At 42.2% G+C, this 13534-nt stretch overlaps 1 protein-coding gene across 1 annotated transcript in view; it reads right to left on the reverse strand.

Annotated features, from left to right (window-relative positions):
* GPRIN1 (G protein regulated inducer of neurite outgrowth 1) overlaps window positions 1-7087 on the reverse strand; it is a 73218-nt gene extending 66131 nt beyond the window's left edge. Inside the window, exon 1 of the mRNA XM_044277399.1 lies at window positions 6991-7087. The gene's annotated coding sequence lies outside the window, so the exon portion shown is untranslated. The remainder of the gene's footprint in view (window positions 1-6990) is intronic.
* Between the last annotated feature and the right edge of the window lie 6447 nt (window positions 7088-13534).

Here is a 13534-nt window from a genome sequence, read left to right on the forward strand (position 1 = left end):
ACAGTTTACGTTAGGAAACCTCCAGACTAGAGATGAGCGAATTCAATATTTTGAAATTCGTTTGCGCTTCGTTTGGTGGTAAAAGCAGAATTGCGTTATGGATTCAGTTACCATGGACCATAAAGCAATTCTATGACGGAATGCATACCAGAATGCCTTTAGAGGCATTCCGTCGTAATAGAAGTCTATGGGCTGCAAAACTGATCCGTTCCATTTCCGTTATGCAGGGGAGTCCTGTTATGCATTCCCTTAAAGAATTGTGTTATGGTCTGTGGTAACGGAAACCATAACGCAATTCTGCTTTTACCACCAAACGAATCGTGAAAGAATTTCATAACATGAAATTCGCTCATCTCTACTCCAGACATACACATTAAACGTTTGCATAAGGCTCCATTAGTCAGACGGAGGTAAAAAGAGTATCCTTTTGAACTTCGTCTGGCTGATATACGTCAGTATACTACAAAAAAACTGGGTGGAATAGTGTAGTAGACTGAGCTATTCCATCCTGCACTATTCTATACAGTAAACAAAAGGATCCATTTAACAAGCTTTATTAACCTATAGGTGATGGATGCTTCATATGGCATCCCTCACTAGTCTCCTTTAGGCTAATTTCACACTAATATCCAGAGATCCGGCACAGTGGTTTTAGTCCGTCCGATTCTCTGCATATTTTCTGAGTTGCGGCCGGATCTCCACCTATCCCCATTATAGTTAATGGGACAAGCAGACATTCAGGCAATGTCCGGCAATGCTGGATCGAGAGAGCTCTGGATCTCTGAACTGTAGTGTGAAACTAGTCTTAACCCCTTAAGTACCGGGCCCATTTTTGGTTTTGCATTTTAATTTCTTCCTTCCCACGTTCCAATAGCCATAAGTTTTTAAAGTTTCCGTTCATATAGCCATATGAGGGCTTATTTTTTGCAGAAGAAGTTGTATTTTTTAAGGGAACCTTTTAATTTACCATGTCTGTTATTAGAAATGGGAAAAAAATTATTTGTGAGATTAAATTGAAAAAACAAAAACAAAACACAATTCCGCCAAGGTTTTTGTGGTTTTGACTTTTGACATTACAGTGTTCACTGTGTGCTAAAAATGACATGACTTCCTTATTCTGATGCTCAATACGAATACAGCAATACTAAACATATGTAATTTTTGTGTTTTACTACTGTAAAAAAAAAAATATTCTTTGAAAAACATCTACATTTTCTTTGCATCGCCATTTTCTGACAGGCACAACTATTTATATTTCCTTCCACAGAGCTGCATGATGGCTTGTCTTCTGCGGGTTGAACTGTAGTTTTTATTGGTACCATTTTTGAAGTATGTACAACTTTTTGATCACTGTTATTCAATTATTATTTTTTTGGGGGGAGGTGACTATCAACCGATCAATCGTGTGTTTTTTTTTTTTTCAATTACGGTGCTCAAAGTTTATAAAATATTTTAATAGTTCACACATTTTCGGACGTGGCAATACCTGATATGTTTATTTATTATTTTATTTTATATGTCAAATTGGAAAAGGGGGGTGATTTCAACTTTTAATATTTCATTTTTTTAAACCTTTATAATAATAACTTTTAACCCCTTAGGGGGCTATAATCAGAGATCTTTTGATTCTTTGTCTCATTCATCCTAATAGAGATTTTTTTAGGGTGAATGGGATTTCAACACACTCCCTGCTGAGTTGTGCTTCTTGAACAGCTTAGAAGGGAGCTTACCATGGCAGGCCTTCAAAGCTTCTGAAGCATCCAGGCTATCATGGCAACTGATAAGAGCCCTGAAATTTCACTGTGGGGCCTCTGATCGGAAGGCAGAGGGAGCCACATCCCTCTGCCTAACCTCAAAGATGCCACAATCCATGTTGATCATGGCATTTAAGGGGTTAAATGACAGGGTTCAGTGCGATCGTCGAATACGGTCATTGCGGCCAGGTGTCTGCACCTAGTCTTTTTGCTGCCTCATGTGAAAACTGAAACAGCGCCCTCCCGTGCCAAATTCTCAACCTAAACTTTTCCTCACTAACATTACATGCAGCACTACAAAACATACAGGGTAATACAGTACCACATACCTCTTACATCCAGTTATGTCTCCTTTGATGTAGATGTACTCTTTCCTCATCTTCTCCTTTCACACCAGACCACCATGATAATTTCTTCCAGCCACGTCATGTCTCTGCAGAGTTTGACAAACAGACATCTTAGTTTCCTACTTTTCCATCATCCTTCCACCTTCTGAACATCCTATTCTGCCACCCCCAATACTGTCAGCTGTGCTCCCCAATACTATACTGCAGAAATAGTGAACCTGAAAATATTAGTTCTAGTAGCGCCCCTACAGTGTACCCAACGGTACTAAAGTCCCCACTGTAATAATGCTCCCATAGTGCTCATACTAGTTATCATGTTCCCCATAGTCCCCCAGTAATAATAAAGCTCACCATAATGCCCCCAGTAGTAATAATTCTGCTTATAATGTAGGAAAATGCCCCCTTATAATGTGCACTAGTACAAAAAATACCCCCTCATGAAGTGAGCCGGTACAAAAAATGCCCCCCTATAGTGTACGCTAATACAAAAAATTCCCCCATGTGTGCCAGTACAACAAAATGTCCCCATAATCTGTGCCAGTACAAAAAAATACCTCCTCTTAGTGTCCCCAGTAGAGCCAATGTCCCCATACTGCCCCCATAATGTGTGCCAGTATAAAATGCCCCTATATAGTGCCCCCAGTAGAAGCCCTCATAGAGCTCCTCTCCCCCTTCCCCATATTGGGCAACAGCATGGTGTCAAATGAAAAATAATAAAAACACAAATACTTACCTACCTACGTACCAGCACTTTCAGCTATGAGGTGAAGGCCCGTTCTGGCCTGTGTTCCACACTGTATGCTGCCTGGCTCAGGCAGCATGATAATGGTGACTTGGTCTGAAGCCTGTCAGAGGGAACAACGAGGCAGGAAGACTTCGCTCCTGTGCCCCACCTAAGCATTCATCTGTATTGCCTTCCTGAGGTTGGAGATACAGTTGAATATAGAGAGATGAGTGCTTCCTCAATGGAAGCGCTCATTTCCCTTAGCCCTACAGCCGTCCCCACTTTTCTCCAGGGCCATGCTGCCTGAGGTGATCTCCTCACCTCGCCTAACTGGCAGTGTGGCCCTGCCTCAGCCACCATGAAGTACTGGTATGTCAAAGTGGCTGAAGAAGTTTAACTGGTGCCTCAGGGGGATCCTGTGAAGTTTTACCCCTTCCTCCATAAGCAGCACAGGTGGAGGCTTTGCCTCATCCTCTGAGGCCGTGCTGCTTATTGTGGAAGGTGTTAAATTATAGACTAGTCCTAGTCCACTGGATTATAGCTATACATTATGAGCTATTATTTTCCTGTTACTGTTATTACTGTAGTATGATAAATTATAATACCTAACCTCTGTTTAGGATCTCCAAACTGCATTGACTATATTGACATTCAGAAACCTTAGCCTGCAATCAAATGGTTAATGGCACTGTAGAAACCTATTTGCGCGCTTGCTACAGGATTTACTGGGGGACAAAGGGTTGAAATCAAGCTCTTGTGTACTGTACAGTTACATTTATCTGTAGCCATATAATATATGGAAATTACACTTAGATGTCCCTTCTGTAAGTTGTCATTAAAGGGAATCTGTCACCAGTTACCTTCCTATCAAACTGTTTGTATAGACACATAGCTGTGGTTCACCTGATTAAAACGCTGTTTTTCTTTTGTTGATCGGAGACTCAATTTCTGAGTTATGATACTTTTTCTTAATATGCCAATTAAGCCTTTTGGTGCAATAAGGGTGTAACCATTGCTCTTATTGCACACAAGCTCTGCTCCTTTCTGTGGTCAGCCCCTTCCTTCCTGCCTGCTTTGATTGACTGCGCCTGGCAGCTTTGGTGTCATAACATGGGAACGGAGCCTCCGATCAACAAAAGAAAAACAGTGTTTTAATCAGGTGAAGCACAGCTTTGTGTCTATGCAAACAGATAGGGAGGGAGATTGCTTTTAAGAGGGGTTCTGTGGGGAGTCCTCCATTTATCATATACTGTACATTATGGCAATCTACACCTAAGTGTAGCACAGAAGCAGAAGAAGTGAGTGTCCATAGAGCAGCATATGTGTGTTTCTTTTGTACATTGAATTTTATGTGTGCACTGTGACTCTATCCATATAGGCTGTTTGTGGACTTGGGTATCAGCCTGCAGCTTCCCAAGATCTATTAGAATTATATGGAAGATTTACTACTAGCTGGTGGCACTTTTATCATCTAAAATATCTATTAAGAAAGGTTCACATTTTATATATGATAATCAAGTACTGAGAAACTTGACCACCTAAAATGATTCATCTTCCAAATGGGTGGTCCTTTCAAAGAAGATGCTGGAAATGCAATCTGTCACAGGAAACCTGGCCTAGATAGAAGGGTGGTCATTTTACTACTCCATTACCAACGCATTTATACTCAACGAACAAGCATGGGCTACACACAATCTGCATAAGATATACAGAAACTAAGCAAATTGGCTAGGAGTAAATGTGACTATTCGGTTTCTAAGACTGTGTAATTATCGTAATGCTGCTACGTACATTAACCACCACCAGAGCGATACAGTTCATGTACTGTATCTAAGACAAATGCATCTTGTGACAAACAAGGTCTCAGTTTCTACGCACTGAATGGGTTTAGCAGAAAATATTATTTTACAATTATTTCCTTTGATTACGCAGGTGTATTCGTGAACATTATATCTTCTAGTGCCCATGTGCAAGATGATAGGCACCAACAACCTTTCATAAAGGAAAATGTCACCTCCTCTTCCAATCAATAAAAGGCCTTACAATATTCAATGATTCATTTACTAGAAGGTGATGTTTGTCCTAATAAATATTAATATAAATAAATATTGTGCAATGTTTTACATCATTTCTTTTCATGGTATCACCTGGAGCAGTGAGAATCCCCCGAGTGCCCACACCATAATAACTAAACCGCCCCAAGCAGCTGTCTTGTGTATAAAATCCATTTATTTATGATGAAATGAGAGAAGCCTCGTACTTCCCGAGGTGATCTCCTCTGTACACCAGCATGGAAAATAGCGCGTTGTTTCTGCTTTAAAGTACGGTACCGTACAAGAAGACATAGGAAAAAAACCACAAAGCCAAAATACTAGCGTGGAGGAGAATGGAAGTAGGATGGCAGGCCATTTGTCTCCTTGGAAACACACATCTAGCTGCATGCAATACCAAGAAATGGAATCCCCTCCGTTAAAATGTTAGAGCTGCACACAAATGTTGAAGCCACCGATGTAGCCATACTGTGAGGCATTGACGACACCAATCTTCTACATGAAAGAACAAGGGATGAATGGAATAGTTCATGTTAATTATTTGGCTTTATACAATGCCCTACCTTAAAGAGACGTGCTGGGCATTCAGAAAGCCAAGCAGGTGACTAAAATAGGAAGGAGCTGTCACCCTCTAGTATATGCTTTACTACAACGAGCAGGCTGCACTAAACACAGGAATCCATGTTCGGTTCTTCAGATGTACACAATATATCCCTAACATGAACAAGACATTTGTACTGCTTATTCAGTAGTATATGGCATATTAAAGCTGTTACATCATGACCCAAGACCGAAAAACCCTTTATAGTAGGTGTTCATGGTCAAGGTGTTGAATCAAGTCAGGGGATATTGATCTTGGTGAAAAGTAGCATTGCAATAGACATCAAGTGGATCACGTTTTTGCTAAGGCTACATTCACACGACCGTATGTGTTTTGCGGTCCGCAAATTGCGGATCCGCAAAATACGGACACCGGCAGTGTAAATGTAGCCGGCCCTATGATAGAAATGCCTATTAGGACATGCTCGATCTTTTTTGCGGGGCCGTGGAAGGGATCTACGGATGCGGATAGCACATTGTGTGCTGTCCGCATCTTTTGCGACCCCATTGAAATTAATGGGTCCGCACCCGTTCCGCAAAATTGCAGAACGGATGTAGAGCCAAAAATACGGTCGTGTGGATGCACTCTTAGGAATATGTACATGGCAAATTCAGAAAAAAAAATTGCTTTAAAGAATTCCTTCAAAATATAGGGTTTGCGTTAGGTACTTTCACACTTGCGTTGTTGGATTCCGGCAGGCAGTTCCGTCGCTGGAACTGCCTGCCGGATCTGGCAATCTGTATGCGTCTCACAAATGCATTGCAATACCGGATCCGGTTGTCTCTCCGGTTGTCTCTCCGGTTGTCATCCGGAAAAACGGATCCGGTATTTATTTTTCACATTTTAAAAGGTCTGTGTATGCGCAGACCGCAAAACCGGATCAGTTTTTCCGGAACGCTTGCGGCCGGATCCGACATTAATGCATTCCAATGGAAAATAATTCCAGCATTCCGGCAAGTGTTCCGGAATTTTGGACGGAGAAAATACTGCAGTGACTGAACTGAAGACATCCTGATGCATACTGAATGGATTGCTCTCTGGTATTGAGCCCCTAGGACGGAACTCAATACCGGAAACCCAAGTGTGAAAGTACCCTTAAAATATAGTTGTGCTTAGATTCCTTATACCCTACAGACTACTGAAATGAAATGTACAGACAGTGGTAATCTGCATGTGCCATTTTCAGCTGAATACATTTACTACTTAAACACGTGCTGCCCCCTCACAGATGGCACTGCAAACCTCCTCACCAGCTGAAATACCCATCCTACCTGTAGAACAACCTGACCACTGACACCTGGCTGAAGACCATTCACAGTGCAAGCTATACACAAATGTTGATGATGATAAGGATGAACATGAGAGCGATGATGATGATGATGAAGAAGAAAATAAAATACCTTGTGCACAGACGTTACAGAGCCGGACTCCCAGGAAAAGTGTATCAGAAGCAAAAGGAGAGGTGAGTGGGGAAAAACAGAAAGCTCAGGAGTGACGGGAATAATGCAATTACCTGGATGAGTCACACAGATGAAGCTCTCCTGCCTGAGAATCCCTTTGCCTGCTCGCACTTCTCCTAGTACTACTCGTAGCTGAGTGTTGCAGTCATGCCTGCCAGTGGGAGCATGCGTGTGGGAGGAGGGAGAGAGAGAAGCAGAGAGAAGAACAGAACCAGCAAATGTTTTTCTCCCATCAAATTACCCTGCATCATCATCATACTAGGAATCAGCAAGAGAAGGAAAAAACTGTTGGGCTATTACACAACCGAGAGAGTGCGCACAGTGTCAAATGAATACGTGTTTTCCAGTACGTTCATGCCCTTACAAAGAACACCCAAAATGGTCAGAGGGAAAACGAGCTGAATATGTTTGAGCAATGTTAAAACAGATATGTGTAAGGCCTCATGCACACGACCGGAAAAAAACACGGATACGCAAAATACGGATGCTGTTGTCCGTGTTGTTTCCGCATTTTTTTTTCAGACCCATTGATATCAATAAGTCCACATTTTACGGACAGGTATAGGACATGGTCTATCTTTTTGTGGAACAGACATGAGGATGCAGAAAGCACACAGATCATCTAGAATAGACAGACTGTGTCCACAAAATCCGGACCATGGACCCATTTCAATCAATGGATCTGCAAATAAAATGCAAACTGCACAAAATGATGTGCACGATGAAATGCACAAAATTACTAAATCCGTCAGATCATTGACTGATCTGTCATGATTACTATTATTATCCCTGTGATCACAGCAAACAAATGGTAATACCAGAGAACATGAGGTTGTGGGGAGTAATAGGGTTTTACGTCACAAACTATGGGAGACATTTTTCAGATATTATTGTTACTAGTGTTGAGCGAATTGAAGCATCTAAAGTGGAATTGGATCTGAAGTTTAGGAAAAATGTGATTTGCCCCAAATCTGAATTTCCTCGTGCTTTGTAGCAACATTGTTTTTTTTCTAAAATGGTGGCTGCATGTGTTACACAGTGAAAGTAGGAAGCCTTGGAATGTGAGATCCCCCATAATGACGTGCAGCCAGCCAATCTGCTGTTAGCCATCTCCCTGTGATGTCACAGCCCTAGAACACCATCAGTCTCTGCCATTTCACTGTGAGCTGAGCATAGAGATAGACGTGACAAGTGCTTGTGTGCTAGGGACATTGTTGCTAAAAATAATATTGTATAGGGAGAGTGCAGGGACAGAGCAGGGAGATGGTAGGGAGATCGTAGATTATAGGAAGAGTATAGGGAGACTGCAGGTTGAGTGTAATTGCCACATGCATCTTGTTCAACTGCTGCGACATTCATAGTTAATCTGTTATTTTACAGATAGACTTACTGTGCCTCAGTATTAAAGGACAATCTAATATATCATAACATTCATCTGGTTCAACTGCTGCTACATTCATACTTTATAGATAGACTTACTGTGCCTCAGTATTAAAGGACAATCTAATATATCATAACATGCATCTGGTTCAACTGCTGCCACATTCATACTTTATAGATAGACTTACTGTGCCTCAGTATTAAAAGACAGTCTAATATATCATAACATGCATCTGGTTCAACTGCTGCCACATTCATACTTTATAGATAGACTTACTGTGCTTCAGTATTAAAGGACAATCTAATATATCATAACATGCATCTGGTTCAACTGCTGCCTCATTCATACTTTATAGATAGACTTACTGTGCCTCAGTATTAAAGGACAGTCTAATATATCATAACATGCATCTGGTTCAACTGTTGCCACATTCATACTTTATAGATAGACTTACTGTGCCTCAGTATTAAAGGGCGGTCATATATCGCAGCGTGCATCTGGTTCAACTGTTTCCATATTCATAGTTAATTACTTTTTAGAAAGACGTACTGTGCCTAAGTATTAAAAGGGCGGTCTAATATCTCGTCACACACATCTGGTTCAACTGCTGTCACATTCATAGTTAATGTGTTACTGTGCCTCAGTATTAAAGGGCGTTCTAATAGATTGCAGGGTGCATCTTTTTCAACTGCTGCTGCATTCATAGTAAATCTGTTACTTTATAGATACACTTAATGTGCCTCAGTGTTAAAGGGTGGTCTAATATATCACTGCGTGTATCTTGTTCAACTGCGGCGTCATTCAATGTTAATCCATTATAAAACTGATACAGTTACTGTACACTATGGCGAACAGACAGTTGCCTGGACCCTCCAAAGGAATGGGCTGTGGCAAAAATATTTCTGTAGCCGGAACAAGAAGCAGCGGAAGTAGGGATATGGTAGAAGCCACAGCAATATACCAGAGCTGTCATCCAGCGGTGTTGTTTTGACCAACAATCCAGCTGTACTGGAATGGTTGACTCACTCAGATACACATACATGGAATCAGTGGGTTCATCCACGCTTAGTTGGCATGGCCCAGGAACTGTGCCCTCACCTGTCCTGAACCTGCCTCTTGCTTTGGCTGCTCCTTCTGCTAGTCGAATGTAGGGTGCCGGCTCCGCTCCACTTTTCAGCGAGGGTGAGCTTTGTGAGAATAGTCAGCAGTTACAGGCCAGAACAGACTTGGAGGAGGGGTCCGCTGCAGACTCCTCTCGGCATGCAAATACAGTTGATGACAGCACGGTGGCTCAGTGGTTGGCTCTGGTGTCTTGCAGCGCTGGGGTCCTTGGTTAGAATCCAATCAAGCACAACATCTGCATGGGGTTTGTATGTTCTCCCCGTGTCTGCATGGGTTTCCTCTCACACTCCAAAGACATACTGATAGGGAACTTAGACTGCGAGCCCCATTGGGACAGCTTGATGCTAATGTCTGTAATGCGCTGCAGAGTATAGTAGCGCTATATAAGTGCATAAAATAAATAAATAAAAAAATGACAGTCAAGAGGGAGCACATGTTGCAAAAGGTCATGGACGTGTGCAACAGACAGGTGAAGGTGGCATAATGACGACCAAACAAAATTAGATGATGATGAAGCTGATCGCACGTGAGAGCCCGGTGAAGAGAGGGCATGGTAATCATCAGGCATGGTTCAGAGTGGCCCTCCAGCATACGACCTACGCAAATCTAGGTGTTGTCACGTGGTTCTGCACCTGCAATCAAATTCCTTGATCGAAGTTCTGCAAATCTCTAAATGTTACCATACCGACAAACTAACACTGTATGTAAATAGCCAACTAATAGCAATAATGACCTATCACTTGTGAATACAGCTACAAAAGTAAACTGCTATTACAATATGGTAGCCCCTGATACAGCATTGCTTTCTGACAAGAAAAGTAATGATTTTACTGATTTCAATCACATTTTTTCTGAGTCTTTCTTTAGTTAAAAGGCATCTGTCAGCAGTTCTGTACCTATAAAACTGGCTGACCTGTTGCATGTGAGTTTAGCAGTTGAAGATATCTTTGTTGGTCTCATCTCATATGTTCCTGCATTGCTGAAAAAAAGGGAAGTTTTAATATATGCAAATTAGCATCTTGGCGCAATAGGGGTGTGGTTCTTACTCCTAGAGGTCCCGCTTTCCCTGAAACTGACGCACCCCCTGCACTTTAATTGATGGGGACAGGCGTGATGACAAGTTCACTGCCTGATCCTGTCAATCAAAGTGGAGAGGGTGCGGCAGTTGCAGACAGAACAGAGCCTCTAGGTGTAATGGCAATGACAATGCCCTCATTGCTCCTAGAGGCTCATTTGCATATATTTAAACTAAATTTTTCTCAGCAATGTGGCCACATATAAATATGGGACCAACACAGATGCCTTCAGCTGCCAAGTACACATATAACAGGTCAGTCAGTTTCATAAGTACAAATCTTCTGACAGATGCCTTTTAATAATGTCTATTTCTCCTCAGCTTTTTTGTTCATGATTATGATGAAGGACTTCGGGAACATTTTGGTCATGTGCCCATGCAACCAAATTGTGACATGGATTTCTATGTGAATTTAGCACATTATGTAGCATCCCAACAAATATAGCATGATGCGACTTTAAACATCAGCAAGGCTATGTGTCCCGGGGCAGTGTGATAAATACACTCCACACTGAACGCAGAAGGGAAGGGAACAGGTATTAGGCCTGGAACCTAGGGAAATGGAAATGGTCACACCTAGTGAGTCCCTATGCCGAACCCTGACTGCTATCAGTATGAACAGACCTTGATGGTAGGAATGTTCATACGCAGGAACCTAAGCCCAATCTCACCTTGACAGGGTCCTACAGATAGTGTCAGGAAAAAGATGGCCTATTCCTTCCCAGATGAAGGAAAAGGAGACCCCCTCGGGCCTAATATTAGCAGGTAGGGGAAAACAACAAGCAAGAAAGAAGATACACTTAACTTCCAGAAGTATGCGGACGATCAGGAACTCAGAGAGAACCAACACCAGGACTTCCACAAGCAAGGTGCTATCAACCGCATAGCATGATGGGTGAGGCCAGACAAATAGAGGAGTGACCACTTAAGCTACACCTGAGACAAGAGGTGTGGTCATCCCCAGCAACAACACAGAAAGGTGAAACCAAAGAGGCTGTCAATCACGTGCAGCCAGTCTGCTCGATCTTCTAGACCCTGTGACAGGCGGGACCGTTACACTATGTTCAAACTTCTAAATAAAATCTGGCACTGTACCATGGATTTGCAGACTGCACTGCTGCGGATGCAAATGATGATTCACCTCATAGTCATTCAATGAGATTGATGCTCACATTTTCCACCTGAAATAAAATGACAAGCCACTTAATTCCTGTGTTTTTTTTTTTTTTTGCCCCACTAGAAAAACGTACAGACATTTTGAAATCCTCCCAACTTTTTGGATGATCGAAGAGGGACACATTTGTTTCAATGTGTGAAAGATCCATTTTTCCTCCATATCTATACAATTCAATAGTTTTCGCTTACGAAATAGCCAAAAAATAATCTGAATAAAGAATTTTCTAAAATCCCAACAGCATCAAATAATGAAACAAGACGGGCTCGAATATATAGATAGGAACCAGACCAACACTTTGTGGATCAATATTGTGAATGTAATAATGCAAATCTATACCTCAGATCAAAAAGAGGAGCTTTTGAGGAGCAAAGAGGGAAAGAGGGACTTGGGTCAAAAAGAGTGACGCTTGGAAGCTCTGCCTAAAATATGACCTGATTTTTTTTTCTACTGCATGTGAATGAGGATTAGATAAACCCCATTCACATATAATTGTATTGTAGATTCTGCAACAAGAAATGTCAGCAACAAAAAGACTGCCTAGTCACACGGCCTACAGAGGCCCTGATGCCTCCTTCACATACTGGCTATGAATCTCAACTGCTATAACCTAATGTATAAAACATGTTTTTTATCTGCTGCTTTTCAAATCCTATAAAGAAGCCTATGGGAAACACGCCATATCCGGAGCATGCTGCATTTTGAAATAAACAAAATACAAATGCCAAAAACGTCATTAGATAGCAACAACATTGCTGTGTGTGTGGACTTATCAGTAATTTGCTTAAAATGACAACAAAAATGCAGCAAAAAAATACTACAAGATAATGTATGTGAATCCATCCTTCCAGTGTGAAAAGTAGTTCTATATTACGTCATTTTATATGACATTCATATTATACCATTACTGTTTGCCAGAAACAGATAACCAAGATCACAGCTGAATAAGGCAGAAAGGCAGTGTCATGCTAGGTGGGATGGGGGGAAATGGGGGGCGGTTCGCCCCCGGTGCCGCTCTCAGGGAGGTGCCAGAAGCAATGAGAGCTTCTATCAATACAGATGGAAGCGCTAATTTCTGGAGCATGGGGAGCTGCGGTCCTGTCACTCACCGCTCAGCTCCCAACACTCTTCCCCTCCTTCAGGCCAGTGGCGCTCTGAATGGTAAAGCAGGAAGACTTCTCCCTGATCCACCATTCAGCCTGCAGGCACAGATTGCGCTTCTGGTCTGTGAGGGCGGAGCCTGCATCCTGGAAATCTGCATAAGCTCCACCAACACAGTGCTGCAGCTATATGTGTCTGCAGGGGAGAGACGACTGTGAGATTTCAGGGAAAAATTCGATTTGCCGCATAACTGAATTTCCTTGTGCTTTGTGGTAATTAATTAATTTTCATCTCTAATAGCCACCACATAGTAAACAAACCTTCTGTTTCCGGCTACATCCACTATATAGTTTATGGCTCTGGCAGTTGCCCAAAACAGCTGATCGATAGGGCCAGGATGGCCATAGACCTTACAGGGAAATTTCCTGGTTGGCCGATGTCCAGGGGGCTACCTGAGCCCTCCTCAGGGCTGGCCAGTGGAGGTTTTTGGGGATGTATTTTGTTTCTGCTGGCAGTATTTTATGATGGACTGTGGTATTTGGCTCTGTTGGGGTGGTATAATGTGCCACAACATGGTATTACTGGCCCTGCCTTCCATCAATTTGGACTCAACTACAAAACAGGGCCACTTTTAGTATTTTTTCCAGGGCCACTTTAAGTTCCCAGTCCGACCCTGGATGGGGTTGTGGGGTGTTGATTCTCAACTGAGCTGATATTGGTCACCTATCCTGAAGATAGGCCATC

This window comes from Bufo gargarizans, chromosome 2 (genome assembly GCF_014858855.1).
Source record: "Bufo gargarizans isolate SCDJY-AF-19 chromosome 2, ASM1485885v1, whole genome shotgun sequence".
NCBI classification, from domain to species: Eukaryota; Metazoa; Chordata; class Amphibia; order Anura; family Bufonidae; genus Bufo; species Bufo gargarizans.